At 42.2% G+C, this 6,016-nt stretch overlaps 1 long non-coding RNA gene across 1 annotated transcript; it reads right to left on the reverse strand.

The window, feature by feature from the left end:
* Window positions 1-1,873: 1,873 nt before the first annotated feature.
* Window positions 1,874-4,442, reverse strand: LOC146563321 (uncharacterized). Its single transcript, XR_014894728.1, has 3 exons — window positions 3,616-4,442; window positions 3,427-3,539; window positions 1,874-3,341 (listed from the first exon to the last, which is right to left on the reverse strand). It is a non-coding gene; the product is annotated as an uncharacterized LOC146563321 (long non-coding RNA).
* Between the last annotated feature and the right edge of the window lie 1,574 nt (window positions 4,443-6,016).

A 6,016-nucleotide genomic window follows, 5' to 3' on the forward strand; every position in this document is an offset into this window, starting at 1 on the left:
GTCAGTTTGCTCCCTGAAGCCTCAGCAGTAGCGGTTTTTGACACGGGCTCGTACTCATTCTGCCCCGACATCAGCCAGCGCATATTGGGAATGTCGTAGGCACCGATCGGTTTTCTATCGCCCATTTGCTGGGAGTAAGGGCGCCCTCCGTTTGGGAGGTGCGCCTGCTGCTTGCGGCACAGGGAGGAGAGGGCGGGGCGGCGTCTAATAACCAACTCGCAAAATAAAAACAAAGCAACAAACACAAAAACACCAGACATCATGATACAGATTTAGCAGCGATGTTTTTTCGAAATTCTATACATGAAAAGTGAGCTCGAGAGCCCTCGGTGCGCCTGCGCGGTGCTGAAGTTAAAGTAAACTTTATTGTCATCTCCGCTACAGACAGTCCAGCATATAGAGACGAGACAACGAGGCTGCAGTTACAGCAGTGCAAGTAACGCCAGGGGGAGTGTTCGCCCAGGGCGCCAAACAGGCTAGGACCGCCACTGAGCGTCAGGCTGACTGAAGCTGCGTTCTGATAAATCACGTGACTATGCTGTTTGTCTGTGATCAACACCTGGGCCCTGTTTCAGGAAGCCGGTTTAGAAAACTCAGAGTGAAAAACGATACTCAGGGTTGAGTAACCCCGAACTGTCCAACTCGGAATATTCGGTTTCAGAAAGGCTGATAACAATTAGTTCAGTCAACGCGGAGTTGCTTTAACCCCAAGTGAAGCGTGCGGACGAGGATACATAAAGCCCTGATTAGTGGAGCACAGATTAAGCGAGTCACCATGGAGACGGAGGGAAAGAAGGCGCGGTCAATGTATTTCACAGCGCTTGAGGCCGAAATTCTGATGGCAGTGTATGCCGATAACATGCAAATTCCGCGGAAAAAAGTAACACAGCCTCAGCTGCAAAAGAAAGTGAGCATGCATGGCAAAACATAGCCGACAGAGTCAATGCGTGAGTGTTAATTTAAACATTGATCGAGGGATTTCCACCCATTTAACACGTTATTTTATCATATGTTATTTTATTTGTTATTTCATACATTTTATTTTGTGACGTGATGTGAGCGCAGGTGCAACCCAACAGGCCCCAAACGTTCCTGGCAGCAAGTAAAAATGAAATATAAAAATATAGTCCAAACAGGTAAGGTGTAATTGTATTATGAGCCATAGTGCTTGGTCTGTTTGTCCCATGTAAATCAATTGCAGTTAGAGGCTACATTAATTTTCTTTCTGTAAGCACTTATTGAAATTATCTGAGCACATTACAAGTACATATTTGCTTACTCTGTATACTCAAATGTGGCCCGTTATAGCCAACAGAAAAAAAGCGGAGGCCCGAAAAACAGGTGGGGGTCCTCCACCACCACCACTCACAGAGGCTGAGCAGTTGGCCCTCAGCCAAAACAGTGGGCGCCCTGTGGCCGAAGGCATCTCTGCGGGGACATCCTCTGAGTCAATAACCCCGCAAGACACAAGTGCCTACTGTTAAGGTTCAAAATTGAGGAAGGAGAGTACAAACCACCATGGTCCAGAAGGTCTTTTGGTCAAACAATGATTTTAATGAACACACGTGTGGGAAGACACTCTGTACGCAGACAGCCAGTAGTCGTCCTCTTAATCAGAGCATACACAGATTTTTATAGCATCAGGGTTTGAATTACTGACGCCCCTTCATACGTCACAGACAGGATATATACGTGCGTCAAATCAAAACCACAATGACCTTTTAACACAGTTTAAAAGAACATCGTCTTCCATCTTCATAGCAGGTGCATCCTGTCACTGCCGGATGCTCGCTTGTCATCTTGACACCTCAGCAGCAGTTCTGCGACAAACTGCTCTTTCCAACATCAGCAAACCACAATTAAACTTTCCCCCATAAATGAATCTAACTAAAAGTGTGTGTGTGTCTGCGTCTGTGTGCTAACCACAATTGCACCCTGTTTCACCTCGCGACTAGCTCCTGACCCCTCACCAGACAGAGAGACAGAAACCACTCTCGTATATGTAATAATCGAACTGAAACTATGGATATGACTTTTACTAAATAAATGTTTTAATCAAGAACCTCTACTAAACATAATAACTGTGTGCATAAGCATCTTAAGGCCTTCTTAAAGCTATCTGTTACTTTGTTAAAGCAATGATCATACTGCAGATTATATTATGCTGGTCAAATACTTTTTGTTCATCCCCACACTACATAGGGGGTAAATTCAAAATAATACATGATGTGCATACACCCTTTCTTCACAGTCACCTTTGCAGTGCTACTCATTCATTTGATAAACTCTTTACCATAATGGATTATTTTGTAGTGAAGTTATTTTCCGACTGATTTTGCCTTCCCTCAGTCTTGGTTGTCTTTGAGAGCATAATGACAATGAAGTGTAAGGTGATTGGTATGTTTGTTAATTGCCATTTGGTCCCTTGTAAGTTATAAGTGACCTGTATAAACCTCATATTCTATCAGTTGATGGTGATGGTGTACTGCATCTGGTGCAGCCTCCTGTTGAGCCAGACCAACATGCAGTTGTGAGTAATACTCCACAGATTATATGAGTTTACAGTAGAACAGCAATGTTGTTTATTTCTTTACTACAGGAAAATAATGAAGAAACATTGACAGCTGTTACAGAGGAGGAAGCAACAGAGACACTTTATGAGGTTTACATCTTTTAATACTTTGTGTACAGGAAATACAGGCGACCAATAAAGCCAGTTGAACAAAACATCTGTTTATTCTTCTTTCAACATGTTGAGGTGATGGGTCAAAAGAAATGATTGTGACATATGGTGTCTCTGACTGCGCTTCCATCTTGTATGTCCGTGGGAGGGTCAGGATGTTCATGGTTTGGATCACTGCTGATGTTTGGTTCAGAAGGACAGTGTTCTCCTCTAATTGTGGCAATGTTGTGAAGAATCACACATGCCACAATAATGTCACATGCCCTTTCTGGGGTGACCCTGAGTCTTTGCAGGCACTGGAACCGGGCCTTAAGCATTCCGATAGTCATTTCAATTCTGGCTCTTGTCCTGCAATTAGCCAGATTATATCGCTGCTGTGGGCCCGGTTCAGGGTCAGGGTAAGGGGTAAGCAAATAGGGTAAACATGGATACCCCCTATCACCAAGCAAGTAGCCAGTGAACTCTCCTAAGACAGAAGGATACACTTCAGTTCAAATGTCCCTGAAGCAATTGGTCTTTACATATTTTAAAGTATTTTCAACTCACCATGTCCAAATTTTGTGCTCAGTGTACATTCACGGAATATTTGTGAGTCATGGACAGAGCCTGGCCACTTGGCTTCCACATTTGTGATAATGTTGGCAGCATCACATATGATCTTCACAGTGCAGAGAACACAAATTAGCATCCATTACTATAATGAAATAATTTGTTAGTTTGACATGCTACAGGGAACTATGTACCTGTACATTAATGCTGTGGAAAGACTTCCTGTTCACATAGTCTCCTTCATTTACTAAAGGAGCAATGATTGGAATGTGAGTGCCATCTATACAGCCAATCACGCCTGGGAACCCTGAAAATAAATGTAAAATTTAAGTAGTAGTTCAAGTATCACCACATCATAAATTAAGTTTTGTTCATCCTGATACCTGCAATTTTGTGGCATCCCTCTTTGATGAATCTTGTGGGTCTATGACCGGGGAACACAAACGAGTACAGGAGACGTTTCAGTGCAACTGTAACATTCCTGACTGCCCGACAGACGGTAGCCTTGGAAACGTGCTCAGCGTCACCAATATTATACAGAAAGCTCCCGTTTGCAAAAAACCGAAGTGCAATACAAATAATATGCAATGAACTGAGAGCATGTCCGCGATGTGTCACATGCGTAATATATGGCCTGAGGATGTTATTCAAAAAAATTATAGATTGTGCTGAGAAACGGTAACGTTCACACAGGAAATCATCAGGAAATGATAAAATGTCCAAACGCGCTCTGATCACTCTCTCCCGGCGGAGAGCTCTGCGGAGAATTTGGGCTTCAACATCTACTGGCTCTTCAAGGAAGTGGCACGCCATGTCTGACACTTCCTACTGTCAGGTTTCCGACACAGAGGCGGAGACAGTCAGGGTTAGTTGTAGTAAACCTGCTAGGGGGCAGGTTAGCTTCACGGCGTGTGTCGTCATAGTGACTCACTCAGGCTGCAGCTGAACTCGCTTTGTGAAACCGAAAACCCAGAGTTTTCGTTAACTCAGGGTATACTTACTCAGTTTTTCCACTAAACCGGCTTCCTGAAACAGGGCCCTGGGCTCAGGTGAGTTTCAGAGAAGCAGTTTTAGTTTAATAAGAATATGACGTTTTTATTCCTGTCACGTGACGCACGTCTGCTTTTGAAGTTTAAAGCTTTTACACAAACTGAATACGTCACTGCTCGCCGTAAGAATCTGCGCGTGCGCACTTTGACGGCATATTAGTTTTGTCACGTGAACTGAAAGCGTCCATTGACCTCTGCGTGAGCTGCTTTGACTTCAAAATAAAAGCCTGGGCTTGTGCAGAGAGAAAAGTATTGTGCTGAACGTTATTTTAATTTACTTACATAGGTCAGATAGCGAAGTGTCACCTTTATTCAAAGTACTCTGTGGAGTGAAGCAGCTCCTGTGATCATGAATTTGTATTTGCTGTGAGTAAAACAGCATTAATTATGGGTTTATTTAGAAATAATTTTTTCTTGATTAGCTGATTAGCTTATTTTGTTCAAAAGCCTGACATGAAAATATTACTTTATTTAATCACCAATAAAGACTTCAGATCCTGGAGTTCACATGAGAGTAACAGACAGAAAACAGTCATCCAAACACTATATAGTACTAATGAGACCATCTTCAATGCGTTTTTGTTTTTTAGGTAATGACATCGATGTGAATGGAGTGATTTCAGCTCCACTGCTCAGAGTTTAGACTCAACACCTGTCAGGTGATCCTGGCAGGATCACAGGAAGCTGAAAAGGTCCTTAAAGGGATCATCCTATAGTGTTTCATCAAACGTCCTATTACTGCAGTCTGTCCTTCCTGTTCACGCTCAGCTCAGAGTGTGTGGTACAGGTTGTAATTTTCATTGATGTGGATCAAACGTCATACCTCTGCCTACGGGAATGAATCATCAAATCAAATAAAAATGCAAACAGAGACTGTGCCCTGTTGACTGTATTCATTATCATCTACATCTATCAAGTCTACTGATGTGACCTTTGACCTTACAGGAACTGACTTTTGTCCACTTCTGGTAATTTGTGTGAGGTCCACATCCAGTAATCAAATCAATGTTTTAAAATAATTGTCAAAATCTTTTTATATTCATTGATATTCGTGTTTACTGTTTAAACACCATGAAACAGTTTCAACCTATTAACAGCAAAGACCTGGAGGACATCTTAGGTAAACTGAACTCCTCCTCCTCCACATCAGTCCAGCTCTGAGGTCTTTACACTGGCTGCCTGTCCGTCAGAGGATAGACTTTAAAGTTCTGATGCTGGTCTATAAAGCTCTGAATGGTTTAGGACCAAAATACATCAGTGACCTCCTGACCCAGCATGAACCTTCCAGATCCCTCAGGTCATCTGGATCCGGTCTTTTATCAGTTCCCAGAGTCAGAACCAGACACGGAGAAGCTGCATTCAGCTTTTATGCTCCTTATATCTGGAACAAACTCCCAGAAAGCCTCAGATCAGCTGAAACACTCAGTTTATTTAAATCCAGGTTGAAGACTCACCTGTTCTCAGCTGCATTTGAATAAAGCACCAAATCCACACTTTAAGCTTAAATTTCAAAACTTACATTTAACTACTGATTTTATCTGTTTTGATTTTATATACTGTTTTGTTTGTTTGTTTGTTTGTTAATTAGTTAGTTAGTTTATTTGCTTGTTTTATTCAATTTTAAATCATGCTTTTTATTTGTTCTTGTTTCTAATGTCTCTGTAAAGCACTTTGAATCACCTTGTTGTTGAATTGTGCTATACAAATAAACTTGCCTTGCCTTGCCTTGCCTTAC

The sequence above is a fragment of the Mchenga conophoros genome, linkage group LG12, assembly GCF_057382185.1.
Source record: "Mchenga conophoros isolate Kocher_MC1m ecotype Shallow Benthic linkage group LG12, M_conophoros_male_GT1.1, whole genome shotgun sequence".
In the NCBI taxonomy this organism is placed as follows: Eukaryota; Metazoa; Chordata; class Actinopteri; order Cichliformes; family Cichlidae; genus Mchenga; species Mchenga conophoros.